The sequence below is a fragment of the Megascapheus bottae genome, unplaced genomic scaffold, assembly GCF_031878675.1.
Source record: "Megascapheus bottae isolate mThoBot1 unplaced genomic scaffold, mThoBot2.hap1 HAP1_SCAFFOLD_94, whole genome shotgun sequence".
Taxonomy (NCBI): Eukaryota; Metazoa; Chordata; class Mammalia; order Rodentia; family Geomyidae; genus Megascapheus; species Megascapheus bottae.
Window position 1 is genome coordinate 549,159 of NW_028327428.1, and position 19,302 is coordinate 568,460.

The 19,302-nt window shown below is 42.6% G+C and overlaps 1 pseudogene; it reads left to right on the forward strand.

The window, feature by feature from the left end:
* The first annotated feature begins 18,243 nt into the window (after positions 1-18,243).
* Positions 18,244-19,176, forward strand: LOC150039878 (olfactory receptor 7E24-like; annotated as a pseudogene).
* Positions 19,177-19,302: the final 126 nt, after the last annotated feature.

The window sequence follows — 19,302 nt, forward strand, 5'->3', positions numbered from 1 at the left end:
CAGGAATTCCCTAAATTTTAACCTATGACAGCAAATGCAGACTCCTCTGCTTAAAAAAACAAAAAGACTTGGAATAACTGACCAACATGAACCCTGCCTGCTTTCAATCATACCAGAGGGAACAAACCAGGATCACAACATGCTCTAGCCATGTAGAGAAGAGTTGGGGAGAAGACAGGCCCAGATTCTAAGAGAAAGAGACACCAGTTCTCAAGACAAAGGCAAATAGACTCCTTTGGGACCATACTTAGAATATGGTAGTAAAAGGATATACACAGTTCTTCTAACTTGCTTTAATTGGTTTCTCTCAGTAATTGAGTGTGCTGTTAGGCTGATATTTTCACACTGAACAGATAATGCTGGTTTTCTTATCATTACCAAATGTTCTTATCAACCTTCAAGAGTGTTGAGTGAACTTGCAATCCCAACAATCAGGAGGAAGACCATATTACTTCATGCCTTTACTCCCTTCCAGGATTTAAAGGTGTCCTAGAATTTCACACAAAAGGAATGACCGCTGTCCTCAGGTTGATTGTTGCATGGTTGCTCCCTCACCTGGGGTCCAGCCTAGGAAGTTCCAACAAGCATCAGGTGGGATGCCATGGGTGGACAAAGGCCTGGAGTATGGGGAGTGGATATTAAAATGAACTTAGTAATAGCATTCAAGGAGGAAATGAAGCGCCAGATGCACAGGGGTTGGTCACCCGGATAGTTGGTGGTGAAGACAAGAGGCCACACACCTGTGTTGCCCCAGGGGAAGACCCCAGTGCAAGGGCTTCTTGGCAGATGGCCTTGACCCAGGTGCCCCAAGAGGACTAGCAAGTGGTGCCTGGGGTTGTGAGGAGGCATGGCTAGAAGGCCAGGCGAGGTGCATGTTGGGAGGCCCTGGGCTGGGAAGCCAGGGATTGGCTGTTGCTAACCAGGCAGGAGCTTACAGGGGAAGCTGTCGGGTGCAGCCAGAGCAGATATAAGGAGCAGAACTGGCCTGCTGGCTCTTTCTGGACGAAGGAGCCTGGAGGATCAGGAGGGAGAGGAGTGCCTCGCAGCAACGGACCAGAAAGAGCAGTGCCAGAGCATGGTGAGTGACTGATCCACGGGATCCAGCCACGTGGGTGAGTGACCCGGGCCTCTGTGGGACGACTCTGCCGGGTGGGCATCGGGATTGAGAAGCGTGAGTGGGCGATCAGGGCCGAGAGGCAGCTCCAGGAGCGCGTGGGCTCCAGCACCAACACGGAGGAGCTGTGTAAATCCTTGAGGCTGCTCTCGGTACTGCCGATCACGCCCGAAATCCTGGCGGCCACAGGTGTCAGCAGGAAGGTGGAGGGCTTGCGGACACAGCCACGGGTGGGCCTGGAGGCTCAGGCGCTGGTTCAGCGCTGGGAGACCTTGGCTGCACTGAGCCACAAATCAGAGGTTCTGAGCAGGACGGCACTCAGGACTCCATGAGGGAGGGTCTGGGGAAGAGAGATGGGCATGGGGATCCGGTCTAGGGGGAAGAGGAGCAGGAGGAGGAAGACCAGAAGGAAGAGTAACAAGATGAAGGGGACCAGGAAGAGGAGCAGAAGCAGGAGGCAGAGCAGAACCAGGAGGAGATTTTGGAGTCATCCAGTTAGGATGTGATGTGTCAGAGCACCGGGGATAACCTGCTGGATCCTGGAGCTGAGGTGAGTGACACAAGAGTCCCTGCGGAGGTGGTGAGTAGGTCGCAGACGGAGTGGGTGTCGGGAGGCTTGAGACAGCTGCAGCAGCACCTGATCTCTAGAAAAGACACGGAGGGGGTGCTACAGTCCTTGAGGCTGCTCTCAGTGCTGCCCATCACCCCAGAAATGCTGGCAACCACGGGTGTGAGAAGCACAGTGCAGGGCTTCTGGAAAACCCCCGATGGGCACTTTTGCCCAGGAGCTGGCCATGAGCTGGGAGACCTTGGCTCTCCTGAGCTAAAACCCCGCCCTTTTGTCAGCACTTCTGTTGCACATGCTCCGTGAGCAGCTAGGATCTCCAGAGCTCAGAAGGGAGGGTCTGGGCCTGGGAGAGCTGGAGGGAGAGACATGGAAGAAGACAGCTGTGGCTCCTTTTTGTCAGAGTAGGGAGGTGGCCCGATGGATCCTGGAAGCCAGGTGATTGGCCGATGTGTCTCTGCCGATGTGGTGGTTGGTGGCCATAGGTCGCAGCTGGAATGGGTGTGGGGAGCTGTGAGGCAGCTCCAGGAGCGCCTGGCCTCCAGCAGCGACATGGCGCCAATGCCAGGTCTGCCCACACTGAAGTAAGAGGAGTGGGAGGACGGCGTCGAGCTTCTGGGGGCACTGTGGCAGGTGCTGCGGGCAGCGAGAGATTTCATCCCACAGGCCTGAGGGCAGCCTGGGGCCCCTCGGGCCCAATCACCACTGTTCCTATGCCCTCGGTCCACACCAGCAAAGCAGCTGTCAAGAGAACTGCCCGGCTCATGGCCAAAGTCATTTTCCCTTACATCAATGGCAAGCACAGCTTGCCCGGCCGCTAATCTCGGGAGGCCTGTACATCAGGGGCCTGGCAATGGACCTTGCCCTTCGGCTCTCCTAGGCTACTCCTGGGGCCACCACCTTACAATGGGCCAGCACTTCACTTTCCACCACACCCTAACACCTCCTAGCTCATCCTCCCTCCCTAATGTCCACCTAGCACACCTGCAAGCAACGTGTCCTCAGACACACATATCCCACTGCCATTGGCTTTCGTGTCCAAAAGGAGAATACTTAGGGAAGGAGGAGAATGTCTGTTCAATCCAGAGCACAGGTGTGTGGGGTTTCTCCATCAATGCAAACCCATTCCCCAAGAGTGTACACATTGAGCAGACAGGCTGTATTTAGGGCAAAAGTGATCAAGGCAGTAGAAACCTAATACATAACTTTTCTATACCAACACATAACTGATCAAGGACAGAATCACAGGCAATTTCAAATCACAGACAATACCTGTGAGGACGAGAAAACTTACACAATAACACACACACACACACACACACACACACACACACACAAACAGAATATTGTTGCAACCTTTCTCTGACTTGCTATGTGTGTAGCTTTCTTAGAATGAATGAAGTGTTGAATATTCTGAAGGACTCTGGGAAGGACAAAGAAATAAAATGGGTTCAAATCATTAGGGATGATACTAGACTGTTCGCTCTAGTTTGCAATCCTGCTCAGGAAATTTTAGCTTTATATCTGTGGCTATCAAAAACAGGACAAAAGGAACAGGGCCTGATATCTCTACCCAACTAAGCTCCTCTCAAGGACTCTACTGGAAAGGTTGCTTACCTAGGATGCACAAACACTTGAATTCCATTGCTTGAAACCTCATACATAGAGAAGCTAGAATTGGTCCTATGGCTTAAGTGGTATAGCAATAGTTTGGTACAGCAACCCAAGGGGAGTTCTCAAGCCTTAGTTCTAGTCTCAGGACTGCGAAATGAGAAAACAAAGGAGTAGCCTTCCCAAATCCAAAACTCATTTTGCTTGCTGTTGAATGGCCCCACAGGTGTGGGAAACAGACACCTGCAGCCTCTCGTTCTGTCCCATCACCTGGAGGTAATGGTGTGTTTTGTCTTGGGTTTAACCTTCTGTTAAGTTGAAAGGAAGTGTGGGTGGATGGAGCACAGTTTTTCACTGTCCTTCATCCCCTGATATGTGTTGGCATTTTCTTAGTTGGTAATTTTTTTTATGGAAACTCTAATCAATCAGGATGCCACACACTTTATGGTGCTCCTGGGATTGTTTTCTTTGTTTCTTTTTGTGTTTTGGTTGTGTTTTTATTTATCAAGCCTGAGGCTTAAACTCAGTGCCTGACCACTTTCCTTGAGATTCTTCTTCTCCAGGCTAGGACAACCAATTGAGACCATGCTCCACTTCCTACCTTTTTTGTATGTAGAACCAAAGAATATTACTCGGATCTTCATGTATGCTAGTCAAACATACTTCTACCAGGCCAAAATTTGGCCCTAGTCCGTTCTATTTAGAGTCTCTTTCTGAGAGAAAGTGTAGTGGTGTGGGGGTGAAATAAGGAAGGAATGAAGGAAAGAAGTAAGAAAGGAAGGAAGACAAAAGGCCATTACCTCCAGTTGCATTGGTGCAGTACTAATCATTCAATTGTAATAAAGATTACTTCCAGTTTTACATCCATCACACTGCAGTAGAACAGGAAATCAGCTTCACCTAATTATAAAACAAGAGACCAGGTATAAGAGACCTGCTCCTAGGGACTGAGCTAAAGAAAATGAATTTTTACCAAGTCAAAACACTTAAGCTCCAGAGTCTCTAATCTCATGCCTTCTATCTACAAGCAATGATTCCAATGTAAGCATAGCTGAAAATGTTCGGTTTAAACACTGAAAAGTCACATTACTACAGCTCATTTGGGGATCCTATTCGCTGCTAATTTACCCTGTTGCACCCTCTATGATAATTTAGGCACAGCATACACAATTGTCCTAGGATCTTCTGGTACTGAGTTGACAAGATTGAGCTTAGACATTTGTGCACTCTGTGCCTTTAGGTCAGAATTCTATCAGAGATATAATTCAATCATTGAAAATGAGGGAAATTATGCAACCTCCATTACCCTGGGCATCGACTACTCTAATTATCCTAACTTTCCTTGGTCTTCATTTCCTTTGAACATTTTTTCCGGTTGTAATTTTATGCTCATTTTTATATGTGTTTTATATGTGTATATGGAATACACAAATGTATATTTATAGGTATGTATTTATTTGTGCATATATATATACATATATATATGTATATACACACACACAGAGAGACACCACCCCTCACATACAGACACCGAGACACACACACATATACCATATCTTATTCACCCATTCATCTAATAGGGGCATCTATGTTGGCTCCATGTCTTAGCTATGGTAAGTAATTCTGCAATGAGTATGGTGTTGCTGAAAGATTTCTTATGGTTTTGCTTTTAGGAATTTGGTTAAATGCCCAGGAGTCAGATTGCTAGACTGTATAGGAAGTTCTTAATTAGTCTTTGAGGAACCTCCATATTGCTTCTGATACTGTTTGAAACATATACACATATGTGTGGCTTCTCAATATTTCCACAGAGAGAACCCAATAGTGAGTCGTTGCTGTTGTTCTGTTTGGATCTTATATCATCCTATTAAGGCTACTAAGCACCTGTTGTTCCTTTGGTCTTGACTTATCTCACTCAACCTGATTCCCTCTTATTTCATCCACTACCCAGTTGATACCATTATTTTATCTTGTCTATAGCTGTGTAGAATTCCTTTGTGTGTCTACATATATAGGTACATATACATGAATAGATGGATAGATATATAGATAGATATAATCACACACACACATATATACACACAGAATATTTTGTTCTATTTCTATCTTCAACTATGTGTGTATCTCTCCCAGATTCAATAAAGTACTTACTAAACTGTGGGACTCTGGGAAGGGCCAATATCAAATGGGTTCAATACATTGGGAAAGGCAGCAGATTTTTGGCTCTAGTTTGCAATCTTTCTCAGGAAGTTTTGATGTGAAACCCATGGTTCCTCAAAGTGGCGCAAAAGTTACAGGGCCTTATTAACCCCAGAGATCTAAGCTCCTGGCAATTGCTCTCCTGGTTGAGTGCCTGCCTAGGATTCACAAACACTTGAATTCCATTCCTTGCAACCACGTATGTAGAAAAACTAAAATTTGTCCATTGACTCAACGGTATACCAATAGCTTTGGAAAAACAACCCAAGGGGAATTCTCAGGCCCTGCGGTTAGATCGCAGGACTGCCAAAAAAAAGTGCTAATCATGCTTAAATGCATACCTCATTCACTTGCTGTAGGATGGCCCCACAGGTGTCGGCAACAAACAATTACCTCTTACTCCTCCATCCTATCCTCAGGGGACATGGGTGTGTTTTGTCTTGGTTTTGTATTTTCTGTTACGTTGACAGGTTCATGGAGTATAATCCTCACTGTCCTTCATCACCTAGTGTGTGTTGACACTTTCTGATTTTGTAAATATTTAGCGAATCTCTAATCCATCATCTCTTTATAGAATTTAGCGTGGTCTGTATTTTTTTTTGGCGATTATGGAGGCTGAAACTCAGAACCTACCACTTTCTTTGAGCTTCTTGTTCTCCAGGGTAGAACTATTACTTGTGCCCCTGCACCACTTCCTGCTTTTTCTTAGTATGTGAAACCAATGAATAGTACCTGTGTCTTCATGTATGCTAATCAAGCACACTTCCACCCTGCAAAACTCTTGTGACTAGCCTGTGCTTTTTAAAGAGTCCCTCTCTGAGAGAAACAAGGGGTGTGGAAGGAGGGAAGACCAAAGTCCTCTGCTGATATTTTGTTAATGCACAATATTCTAATGATTATTTCACCATCTACTTCCATCACACTGCAATTGAACAGGGAAGAATTCATGACATAATTTCTTAGTTTTTGTTCTTCTCATATTAAGGTTTTTATTAACATTGATTTTTACATCGTATTTCAAATGTCATTTTTAATTAACATATATTCAATAAGGGTTCTCTATATACTATCACTCCCACACATATTTTAAAACATAATTGAAATTAAGCTGAGGGTATGATTGTCATAGGTCCATATCAACCTGTATAATACAACATTTTTTCTAGAGTATATATCCCATCCTATATTATCTATTCTCTATGGAGTTACATTTGTATCAAGTATACCATGTCCATAACATTGGGTAGGCAAATATTGAGTTATGCCTCTTGTACTGTTTGGATTTAATATCCACATATTAAGGATACCAAGAGCCTTTTATTCTTTTGGTCTTCACTTATCTCACTCAACCTCATTAGCTCTAATTTCATCCACTACCCAGTGAATGTTATTGATTTATATTATCTGTTGGCTATGTAGAATTATATTGTATCTATCTACCACATTTTTAATATCCATTCCTCTGTGGTAGGGTATCTGTGTTGTTTCCATTGCTTGGCTATTGTGAACAGTGCAGAGATGAGCATGGCTGAACAGGTGTTCTTATCATATCCCGGAATATTCAGTTGTGAATCCATCAGGCCCTGGGCTATTCTTGGATGGAAGGTCTCATTGCCATTTCTTTTCAGTACCTGAAGTAGGTTTGTGTATTTGGATTAGGTCTTCTTGGTTCAGTGTGGGTATGTTAATATTGGCTAGAAATTCATCCATCTCTTCTACATTCTCAAATTTGTTGGCAGAAATTTTTAAAAAGTATTCCCATAGGATGCTCTGGATATTGGTAATTTGTGTCGTTTTTCCATTCTCATCTGTGATTCCGTTTATTGCTTGTGTTCTCTTATTGTTTTGGTTAGGTTTACTGAGCCTCTGTCAATATTCTTAATAATTTCTAAGAATCAAGTCGTTGCTTTGTTGATATTCTATCAATGGAGAAGCATCACATGTTCTCTTTTGGTCTTCTCTTCTATTAATATTAGAAAATCCTTGGATCCACTGTGACTGATTGTGATCTCTAGATGCCAGGCAAAAGTAATCAACCTGTGCTTTCAGCACTGCTGTGGGCTGACTGCATTTTAAGAACTTGAAACCTGGTCGTCTTACAAGAAATATTTCGTCTATCAGGAGGTGTCTTTTACTCTACTCAGATTAATTCCTGAAAAGAAAGCTTGATTTCACAACAAGTTTTGAACCAGTCAGCAGTGGTGATGACTGAATAGACCCACAGGGAACCAAGGAAATAGTGGAGAGGGACAGGAATGAAGGACAGACTATGAGGATGTTTTATTTTCTGAGTCATGAGGCTTGAACTCATCCTGGAAGCTGTTCCTGAGCTCTTCAGCTCAAGGCTACTTCCCCTCTCTTGAGCCAAGCCCCACTTCCCATTTTGTAGATCTTAGTTGGAGATAATAGTCTCAGGTTCTTTAGTGCCCTGGTTGACTTTGAACCTTGATCCTTAGATCTGAGTCTCCTAAATATCTTGGTTTACAGGCATGAACCACCCAGACCAGCGATGATTTTTACTCATCATTTAGCCTGATGAGGGAAAAATTGTATGTACACTTCAGGCCTATATCTGGAAATTGTATGTTTCAGGTTGCACTGGAAGTTCCCAAATTCACACTCAGTGATTTTCTTTCCATCAAGAGGAATTCTCCTAGACGTTGAGCATTTTCCTTGAGAGTAGAATTAATTAAATAAGTTCGTCTGAATTTCTCTTACTTTGGTATTTATTATTATCCTTTTTTCCTTCTTTTGTTTTCTTTCTGCCAGTACTATGCCTTAATTCAGAGCTCGGATTCTATCCCTGAGTTTTTGTGCTCAGGGGAGCAGTCCATTATTTGAACCACATATCCAGCTCTGGGTGTTTTACTGGTTAACTAAAGTTCAATATTTCAAATTTTCACACACACACACACACACACACACACACACACACACACACACACATGCGCCCACACGCGTACACACACACATATTTGAACACACATAAATGTTAGATGTTGGGCTTAAGGCAGGGAAGAATTAGAGCAGGGATGGGTGGGCAAATGCAGTACGGATCCTCCAGGGGCCAGCGTCCAAAATGAACCAGCTGCACAATTCCCCTCCTTATATTCTGCTCTGGCTTGCTCACCACCCTTTGACAGCTCCCCCTATAGGCTCCTTCCTCCCTCACACCGGCCAATCCCTGGCTTTCCAGCTAGGGGTCTCCTAACATGCATTTTCTCTAGCCTTCCAGCCACACCCTCCTCTCAACTGCCCATACACCACGTGCTAATCCTCTTGGGGCAACTTTGTAAAGGCCATCCAACCAGAGTTTCTTGCCATTGGCCATGCCCTGGAGAATCACAGTTGTGTGTCCTCTTGTCTTCTCCACTAATACTGCTTGCTAATCAATCCTGGTGACCAGCACCTGTGCATCTGGCCTTTCATTTCCCTCCTTGAATGCTATCACTAAGTGCACTTTAATATCCAATCCCCACACACCAGGGCTTTGGCCATCCATGCCATCCCAGGTCCCTTCATCACCACCTGGTGCTTGTTGGCAGTGCACAGGCTGGACCCTTGCTGTGGGAGCAACCAAGAAACAATTAGCCTGAGGGGAGCGGCCATTCCTTTTGTCTGAAATTCTAGGACACCATTAAATCTGAAAGCAAAAATAAACATGAAATTAGTACGGCCTTCATATCTCAATCTCCTGAATATCCGGATTGCAAGTTCACTCAGTACTCTTGAAACTTGATAAGAAACTTGGGTATGATATAAAACAGAATTATCACTTCATTGTGAAAATATTGGCTTAATAGCACAATCAATTACTAAGAGAAGGCCAAGAAATGTAGACGCAATCTATGTGTACTTTTATTACCATATTCAGGCTAAGAAACTTCCACAAAAATTGCATTCACCTTTGTCTTGAGAACTGGTGTCTCTGCCTCTTGGAGTCTGGGCCTATCTCCTCCCCAACTCCTCCCTACATGGCTAGAATATGTTGTGATCTTGTCTTGTTCCTTCGGGTATGGTAGAAAAGAGGTAGGTTAAGGGCACACAGTTCTTTAAAGTCTTTTTTATCCAGATAATTGTTGCCATTTGACAGCTTAGGTAAATATTTACGGAATTCCTAAGTAGGCCTGCACCAATATGAATGGCGTCATTGCCTTTGTCTTCCTTCCTTCCTTGAATGCCCCCTTGTTTCCATTCAATTTTGCTTTTGCCTTGAAAGATACAATTTAAACACAACAGGCTAAGGCCGAGATATTGTCCTACTGGTAGGATGTTTGTTAAGCCTGCACAAAGCCCCAGGTTCAATTCCTTGGCCCCCCTTACTCAAAGAAAACCACAAGTGGTATTCTCCTTCAAGTTATAAAGTGCTAGCCTTGACCAAAAAAAGCTTAGGGAGAGTGCTCAGGCCCTGACTTCAAGCAACAAGAATGGGGGCAGGGGCCAGGAAACCAACATGCCAGGATCAAACTGCAGCATACCTATTGATCAGAGGTTCCTTAAAAAATGACCAACCTGGAAAGTATCAGCATACATCAAGGATGAAGGAGAGTGAAGACTTCTCTCCTTTCAACCCACACTTCTTTCTACATAACAGCAGGTACAAACAGAAGGGAAAATTCACCCTTACCCCCAGGTGTTGGGAGGCAGCGGTAGGAGTTCACTGTGGATTTCCCACACCTGGGTGCACAGCTTAGAGCGAGCAGTGACACCTGGGTCCAAAGCTCATGGACCCTGGTATTTCTGGTGACAAACTATGTCTGAAACCAATAAGTTAACAAAGTACATTGCATTCCAGTCAGCAGGCCCCCAACACCACAAAGCACCAAGAAAAGGGAAGACAATCCTGGAAGACAGCACTCACCTGCACAGAAATGCATACCGAGCTCTAGTTTGCAGTCCTGCTCAGGAAAATTTGACCTGAAGTCCATGGTTCCCAAAGACCGATAAAAGATAGATGGGCCTGTTATCTCTACAGAAATAAGCTCTCCTCAAGCACTCTCCTGGTAGAGGCTTGCCCAGGATGCACAGACACACAAAATCCATTCCTTGGGAGGACATACATAGAAAAGATAGAAAGAGAGCTCTGTCTGAAGTGGTAGAGCAATCGGCATTGAACAAGAACCCAAGGAAATTTCATATGGAATAATAAAAGACCCTGTATAGCAAAAACACTTCTTAGCAGAAAGAACAGCACAGGAGGAATTTCAATACCAAACTTTAGACTCTATCACAGAGCAATAATTATCAAAACAGCTTGGTACTGGCACAAGAACAGACATGAAGACCAATGAAATAGAACTGAGGACCCAGATATTAAGCCACAGACCTATGGCCACCTAATCTTTGACAAGGGAGCCAGAAAGATAGAATGGAAGAAAGATAGCCTCTTCAACTAGTGGTGCTGGCAGAACTGGTTAAGCACCTGCAGAAAACTAAAGTTGGATCCTTCTTTGTCACCCGGCACGAGAATTAACTGCAAATGGATCAAAGAGCTCGAGGTAAGAGCTGACACACTGAAAACTTTACAAGAAGGAATAGGAGATACACTAGGCCACCATGGCACAGGTCGAAACTTTCTTAATAAGGACCAAGAATCACAACAAATGAGAGAAAGGATGGATAAGTGGGACTGCATTAAACTTCAGAGCTTTTGTATGGCAAAGGACATAGCTAGTAAATTAGTTAGGAAGCCTAAAGAGTGGGAGAAGATCTTCACCAACCAAACAACGGACAAAAGCCTCATATCTAAAATATATCAACAGCTCAAAAACTTAGATCACTCCAAAACTAATCTCCAAAGCAACAACCATCCCATTAAAAGATGGGCCAAAGACTTAAAGAGAGTCTTCTCTGAAGAAGAAAAAAAATGGCGTATAGACACATGAAGAAACGCCCAACATCTCTGGTCATAACAGAAATGCAAATCAAAACAACTCTAAAATTCCACCTCAATCCATGTAGAATGGCCAGGATCAGGAAAACAAATAAGAACAGATGCTGGAGGGGATGTGGCCAGGAGGGATCACTACTACACTTTTGGTGGGAGTGCAAACTCGTTCATCCATTATGGAAAGCAGTATGGCAGTGCCTCAAAAGGCTAAACATACAGCTTCCCTATGACCCAGCAATTCCACTACTTGGCATTTACCCAACCATCCAGAAACTAGCGCATACTCAATCCACTAGCACAGCAATGTTCATTGCATTATTCACCATAGCAACGATATGGAACCAACCTAGATGTCCCTCAGTTGATGAATGGATCCACAAGATGTGGTATTTGTACACAATGGAATTCTATGCTGCTGTCAGAAAAAATGAGATCACCCCATTTGTTAGGAAATGGAAAGACTTAGAAAAAATCATATTAAGTGAAGTAAGCCAGACTCAAAGGATCTTAGGCTCAATGGTTTCCCTCATTCATCATAACCTGTAGAAACCTTGGGTTCTACTAGCAGAGATTTGCAATAGAGCAAAAACTTGATACATAAGGCCATATAGTTTGAAGCTAATTGAATGGACCTCTAGGATATTGAAACAAAAGCCATATAATGAATGATTGCTGTCCTTAATGTGCTATGTTATCTCATCTCTTTTGCTCTTCCTTTGTTATCTCATATTGACACAATATCTCACTTTGTTATCTGATATATTGGATATATTTGTATTTGATTACTTGAAATTGGACAGGGAAGGGGTGGAAAACCAAGAGGGGGGTGGGGGGAGGGTAATGGGACCAAGACATGTGGAAGGGTATCAATGTATGTGAATTAATGCACCTTCTATCTGGCAAATATCATGTTACCCTTTTATTAAATACAATAAAAAATTAAGTAGACAAAAAAAAGAATTAAAAATCCCTAAATGCATCCCCTGGCTCAACCATTTTGTGTGGGTCTGTATGAATGCCCCGCAAGCACTCTATCATTAGACCAATATTTTGGGCCTGGCCTCTGTTACTTAGAGTCTATCTTTCATAGAGAAAGGAAAATTGAATGGAAAGAAGGCAGAATGCCAGGAGGGAAGGAAGACAAAAGTCAATGACCCCATTGGTATTGATGCATAGCTAATCAGGGATTCCCTAAATACTTGCCTATAACAGCAAATGCCAAGACTCCTCGGCAAAAAAAAAAGACTTGGAATAACTGTCTGCCATCAACCCAGCCTTCTACCATACCAGAATGAACAAGCCAGCATCACAACGCACTCTAGCCATGTATGGAATAGTTGGGGAGGAGATAGACCCAGACTTAAGGCAGAGACACCAGTTCTCAAAACTAAGGTGAACCCACACTTTTTGAATATTCTTAGTTTGAATATGGTAGTAAACATACACAAACATTCCATTTAATTTGCTTTGTTTCTCTCAGTAATTGAGTGTGCTATTTGGCTGATATTTTCTCACTGAACACATAATTCTGGTTTTCTGATCATTACCAAATATTCTTATCAGGCTTCCATGACGTTGAGTGAACTTGCAATTCAGATGATCAGGAGACAAAGATAGGGAGACCATACTTACTTAAATCAGTCCATCTGAGTCTCTCTTAATTTTGTATTTATTATTATCAAGGTAATTCACTTTGGTGTTGTAGTTATATAAGTCACAGTTGGGATTCTATCCCTGAATTTTTTTGCACAGGGGAGCACTCCATCTCTAGAATCACATCTCCAGCGCTGGATGTTTTAGTGGTTAATTGAAGTTCAGTATCTCATAAATTTATCACACACACACACACACACACATTTACCACACATGTATGTTAGGTGTCGGCCTTAAGGGAGGGAAGAATTACAGCAGTGATAGTTGGGCAAATGTAGTCCGTATCCTCCTGTCACTGGCGTCTAGAATGAGCAGGCTGGCTAGTTCCTCTCCTTATATTCTGCTCTGGCTGCCCCACCACCCTCTGTCAGCTCCCCCTATAGGCTGCTCCATCTCTCACAGCTGCCAGTCTCTGGCTCCTGTCCCAGCGTCTCCCAACATGCACCTTGCCTGGCCTTCCAGCTGAGCCCTCCTGACAACTCCCCAGGCAGCACTTGCTAGTCCTCTTGGGACCCCTGGGTCAAGGCCATCCACCAAGATTCCCTTTCATGAGGCCTTACCCTTGGGCAATACAGGTGTGTGGCCTCTTCTCCAGAAACACTGGTGTCCAATCCTGGTAACAAGCACCTGTCCATCTCACCTTGAATATTAACCTTTAGTCCATTTTATTATCCACTCCCCACACTCCAGGGCTGTGGCCGTCCATGGCATCCCAGGGCCCTTCATCACCACTTGATGCTTGTTGGCACTTCCCAGGCTGGACTTTTGTGCTTCATCTCCCTTCTTTCCAATTAGATATTGTTGATGCCTTGCATCTTTTTTTTAGATCATGTATGGACTTCCTTAACTCCTTGATTTCCATTTGAGTGGTTAGCTCAGCAGCTTTATTCTCATTGGACATTTATTGGAGTTCTGTCAGCTTTTTGTTTGTGGATTTTATGAATTCGTCCAATTTTCTTTGTAAATCCTTTGTTCTGGCCTCTTTTATGGCTTCCTCTCATTCATGTATCACCTTGTTTATGGTTTCATCTCATTTAGATATGGCTTCCTCACATATCTCTTTCTGTATGTTATCAAACTTTCATTAATCATATTTACAAATTGCATTTGTATAGCATTTAGAGAACTCTCCTCTATTTTTGCCTTTGACTGCTCCATTGCCTGTTTATATTGGGTGGGAGATGCTATTTCTTGATTTGCCATTTTTCTTGAGTTTCTTGTTCTGTCCATTTGAAAATGGGAGCATGATTAGTACTGCACAAGATTGCAACTTTTAAGATACAACCAACCTAGACCTCTTTAGCTGGCCAGACAATAGATGTTCACAATTTTGATTGGTATTATCTCTCTCTCTCTTTTTGTGCACTTAGAGACAAATCTAATACCACCAATGATCACCATTTTATAACCAAAAAAATAAACCCCTCAATCCAATCTCTGTTGCATTTAAGTCCCTCTGGACCTGCAGTATAATTGAACACCCAGATATACAGTATTGCATTATGACAGTTGAAGGATGAACAGAGGACCAGAGATAAAAAAAATAGTATGAAAAACAGGGGAAGGTAAGGAAAGAGTAATATGTAGGAGTGTAAGATTAATATAGTAATGGAGAAAAGAGAGAGTGTAAGGGTAACTGACCTAGGGTCATAGAAAGGTAAAATCGAGTTCAAAATTTAGAAAAAATAAGATAAAATTTGTGAAAATAAGAGGAGTAATAAGAAGAGTATATAGAGAAAAGAGGAAGGTATATATAGGATAGTTCAATGATAAAAATTTTAAAAAGGAAAAGTACACAATGAAAACAAACAAAAAGAAAAGAAAAACAAGAATAAAAGGTGGGGGGAGATCCCACACAATTGTGAGTTCTTAGACAAGAAATACTAGGGTTAAGAACCAACAGATTAAAAAGCAGGTGACTGTATCAATATAAATATCATTTCTATACAATCTGTACCCAATGCTGTCACTATATTTCTTAGAACAACCATAATGACAGAAGGAAAGAGGGGGAAAAAATAAGGAAAGATTTATAATATCAAAAAAAGGTGGAGGTAAAATGCCAAAAAAAGAATAAATAAAAATGCAAATAAATAGAGTAGAAAAAAGGGGGGAAAGAAAGAAAAAAATGTTATTCTTCAGTTTGTGTTTTCCTATCCTGGGGGACAGGATAGGAAAATTGTATCTCCACTTAAGTCCAGATCCAAACCCTTCAAAGTCTTTTCTCTTGCAATTTGGCTTTGTGGTTTTTCTGATCAGTTTGTTGATTGGGCAGGAAACAAAAAACAAAACAGTGGCTTCATGAGGGGCTTTGTTTACCAGAATAGCGGCCATGCCCAGGGGTGGGACTTCCGCTAGCACCGGGAACAGACATCCGGCCACGATGCCTCTGGGAATACATTGGCCCTTTTGAATGATGGCGCTGCCAGCACCACTTCTCAGACTACAGCTGTTTTGGCTGGGTCTTTGCCAGCAGTCATGATGGTGCTGCTCTAGGCTGGTGGAGAATAGGATTCCTTCCCAATGTCTTACTATGGAGGTACTCATAAATTACTGGGTGTTCTGTTTCTGTGAAGCTGGAAGTTCCACGAAACAGCTGGGTGATGGCTCTGGGGTCGCACAGGCTCTGTCTGGCTCTGTCTGGCACTGGTCTGTGCTGCCAAGAAGAGCTGTCTGCTCAGGTTCAGGAGAACGGCTTTGTGTCCATGGTGGCTCCGAGTGGCTGGCGGCGCTCCACATTGTCTTCTTTCTTCAGTTTTCTGCCCTTTTCCTATCTTCCTGAGATTGCTGTGATGCTAAAGCTTACTCAATATTTATCTTTGAGTATGAATTTTCCCCTATGATTCTAGAACTGGTATCTTTCACACTGAACCACCACCATCTTGTCATTGACAAGTTCTTTTCTTTTTCTTCTTCTTCTTCTTCTTCTTCTTCTTCTTCTTCTTCTTATTATTATTATTATTATTATTATTATTATTATCTTTAAGTAGTTGTACTAAGGATTTGACAGTTACCAAAGCAGTTTTTGAATATAATATATCTCCATCAATGTCACTCCTCCAAAAATGTCACCTTCCCGAAATCGCCTCTTCACTCTCTCCTCACTCCTAACTTTTTAATGACCCATCTGGTTGTTTCCATTTCACTGCGAGAAATCATACAACATAAAGCTTAGACTTCTCCCCCATAATAAGGTCAAACTTGAGAGCACATTTCATATTATAGTAGAAGGACAGTGACATATGTCTTAAGAAAACCCCCTATTTATTTCTACAAAATGAAGAATTTATCATTATGTTTCTGAATATCAGAAAATGGGGTACTGGAAATCTAGAGGGTAGGAGAGAGGATGGTAGAAGAATGAAGACAGAAGGGGGGAAATGGAATTAAAGATTTTATACATACCCTTCAAAATGAAGACAATTTAAGGGAGGGGAGTTTGGGTAGAATGAAGGAGAATGAAAGTGTTGATATGGATCAAGGTGCATTGTGTTCATCAACTGTTTTATTGAGTGGAAACTCCTTGGGACTATTATTTAATGTAATTCAAATGTTTATCTTTTTAAAAAGTAGAATATTGAAAATATTGTTGAAGTTGGGAGAGTTGGGGAGACAGAAAATGTGTCAACAACCAAAATACATTGTACTCACAAACTGATATATTGAACTGTTACATATTGGTACAACAAACTAATATCAATCATGACAATGAAGAAGCCAGTGCACAACTAAAGTCCTATTCTTAATTTTGCCAGTCCAGGGGCTTGAGCTCAGGGCCTGGGCAATGTCCTTGAACACATTTTTCTCAATGACACTATTCTGCCACATGAGTCACATCACAACTTCTGTGTTTTTTTCTGTTTATGCGTTTCCATGGAATCAAATATAGGTATCTGTGTATAATAGGCAAGCACACTATGCTAGGCCACACTCCTGGCAACATGTCATGTTTTTTTCATAATTCTGCCGTCCTTGTGTGGAAATGTCCAAAGACTTGGCCAAATAATACACACAGTTTGGTTAATTGTGACCTGTGGGTATTAATCCTCCAAGGCCATGTAGAAGTCAAGGATGAACCTTCCCTCTCCTGTCTCCAGGACACTGGTCCTATATCTGTTTCCTAATCAGCACCATCTCCGCTCCTTTTGTGTCTTCATCTCTTTCCTAAGGACAGAGGCTGGACTTATGCTGGGCATCAGATCTGGTGTACTCAGTTGTGTCTACCTGGGCCATAGCTGAAGAGGGAAGCAGCTTAAGCAATAGAGTGGGTCGGGATGGGTGGTGAAGGACTTTCAGAAATGTCTTCTCTGCAGCATGAGGATAGGTAGAATGTTTGGGCATCACAGGTGGTGAGGATGGTCTTGTAAAACCTTGCACACAAGGAGTCTGGAAAGTGTATGTCAGTGAATTTGCAGGTAGGGGTTGAAGCTTAGGGGTACCAATATATGTAATTTAGAATTCTATACCTACCATGCTTTTCATTCTCATTTGTGGGTCACCAAATGTAGCAGCATATAAATGGTTCAAACCACTTCGCTAAGTTCCTCAAGGTCCTTTCATTTCACCTCCTCCTAACTTCCTGCTTTTCGCTAGTTAATTGAAAACAAGAGTTTCTCAGAATTCCCTGCGACAGACTGGCTTCCACCTGTGAATCTCAGACCTCAGCCTCTGGAATAGTTACGATTAGAAGTGTGAGCCACCTGCCCCTGGAACACTGTATATATTTAAGAAGCAGGCTGTTTCAGCTTCCTCCTATTCATTTGGTTAAACTATAGCTTACTTGATGAGAGGAGTTGTTCCATTAGAATCCTATCCTACCACACTTTACTCAATTTGTGTGTGCATTGATACACATGACCCAATGTGTATCATTCAATTTCTATGGTTTAGAGAAGGACAAATGCCTTTTGTCCTGGAACTTGCTCCCCCCCACAATACAAAATGGTGGGATGTACTGTCAGGTGATCTTCCTCTAGCCAGCCTTTACATTTTGGCTTTCCAACACAGCTGTGTGTCACTGTGTAGACATGTACACAAAAGACAGAAACAGGCATCCCATAGTGAGAAGATTCTAGAAGCAATTCATTGCCACAATTCACAAACACTAGTATACTATACTTCATAGGTGGTACATGGTTCAAACTTGCAAATACTTGAGTTTCAAATATTTAGAGCTGAAAATACCTGGATATTTTTTTCCTTTCTATCAAGATGTTTTTGTTTTTGAGGAGATGTCCAGGTGATAAAGAAGCACAAAATCAAACCCACGTTACAGATTTCCCTCTCCTGAGAATCTCAGAGGGTCCAAAATTACAATCCATGTGATTTGGGCTCTTCCTGTCCATGTACCTCATCTCTGTGCTCAGAAATCTTCTCATCATCCTGGCTGTCAGCTCTGACCCCCACATCACACCCCCATGTACTTCTTCCTCTCCATCCTCTCCTTAGATGACATCTGCTTCATCTCCTCCAGTGTGCCCAAGATGCTAGTGAACTTGCAGAGTCAAAGCAGAGCCATCTCCTGTGTAGGCTGCCTCACACAGATATGTCTCTACATCTTTTTTGCTGTATGGATGTTATGCTTCTTACTGTGATGACCTATGACCGCTTTGTGGCCATCTATTACCCCTGAATTACTGTCTCATCATGAACCCTCATCTCTGTGTCTTCTTGGATCTGCTGTCATTTGTTGTCAGCTTCTTGGAAGGAAAGCTGCACGTGTGGATAGCATTGAGGATGACCGATTTCAAGGAATTGGAAATTCCAAATTTCTTCTGTGACCCTTCTCAAATCCTGGATCTTTCCTGTAGACACACACTCTCAAATGATATCTTCAAATATGTTGTTGCTATCATATATGGATTTCCTCCAATCTTTGGAATCCTTCTCTCTTAGTATAAAATTATTTCTTCAGTGCTGAGAATTCCATCATCAGGAGGGAAGTACAAAGCCTTCTTCACCTGTGAGTCTCACCTGTCAGTGGTGTGTTTATTCTTTGGGACAGCATTGGGTGTTTCTGTTGAATCAGCTGTGTCACAATCTTCCAGGGTCAGTGCTGTCTTCTCAGTGATGTACAGAGTGGTCACTCCTTTCCTGAACCCCTTCATCTACAGCCTGAGGAACAGGGACCTCAAAAGTGTCTGATCAGTTTGTTCAAACCAGGAGTTGACACCAGGAGGTAGGAAATCCATCTGGAATATGGTTTTGTCTTGGAAGAAAATTTAACCTAAATTCCCATAAATCCTACCTGTCTGTGCATATTCTTTGTAT